The sequence below is a fragment of the Crocuta crocuta genome, unplaced genomic scaffold (genome assembly GCF_008692635.1).
Source record: "Crocuta crocuta isolate KB4526 unplaced genomic scaffold, BGI_CrCroc_1.0 scaffold84, whole genome shotgun sequence".
NCBI lineage: Eukaryota > Metazoa > Chordata > Mammalia > Carnivora > Hyaenidae > Crocuta > Crocuta crocuta.
Genome location: NW_027530213.1, coordinates 3,347,738 through 3,348,152, shown reverse-complemented (window position 1 = coordinate 3,348,152; position 415 = coordinate 3,347,738). Strand labels below are relative to the sequence as shown.

The following is a 415-nucleotide window of genomic DNA, read 5'->3' as shown; positions in this document are numbered from 1 at the left end:
CCTCCCTCGGCCCGGCCGTCCCCCTCCTCTCCCCTCCCCCGAGCGAATCACGCGCCCTCCTCTGACACTCGTAGCGGGCCCGAGCTCCGAATTTATCCTTCACGTGACCTGAGGGGGTTGGGTGGTTGGTTGGGGACAGAGGGGGAGAGGGAAAGGAGGGAACGGAATCTGCCGTTGCCCGAGCAACAGGCCCCGCCCGCCGGCTTGGGGCCGGGGGGCNGGGGTTTTGCGTTTTGATTGACAGTTGCTATAGCGACCGGGTCGGTCCGTCGCCATTTTGTTGGTTGGTTTTTTTTTAAACCCTTTCGCTTCCCGCCCGAATAATAATAAAAAGCCCCATTGGAGTGAGGCGGGGGTGGCGGCGGCAAGAGCGGCGGGGGGAGCCGGGGAGCCTGCTGCTGTCGCTGCTGCTGAT

The 415-nt window shown here is 63.8% G+C and overlaps 1 protein-coding gene across 1 annotated transcript in view; it reads left to right on the top strand.

Annotated features, from left to right (window-relative positions):
• The first annotated feature begins 265 nt into the window (after nucleotides 1-265).
• The window catches only part of DYRK1A (dual specificity tyrosine phosphorylation regulated kinase 1A), a 146,943-nt gene continuing 146,793 nt past the window's right edge, over nucleotides 266-415 (top strand). The window contains exon 1 of the mRNA XM_077765449.1: nucleotides 266-283. The gene's annotated coding sequence lies outside the window, so the exon portion shown is untranslated. The remainder of the gene's footprint in view (nucleotides 284-415) is intronic.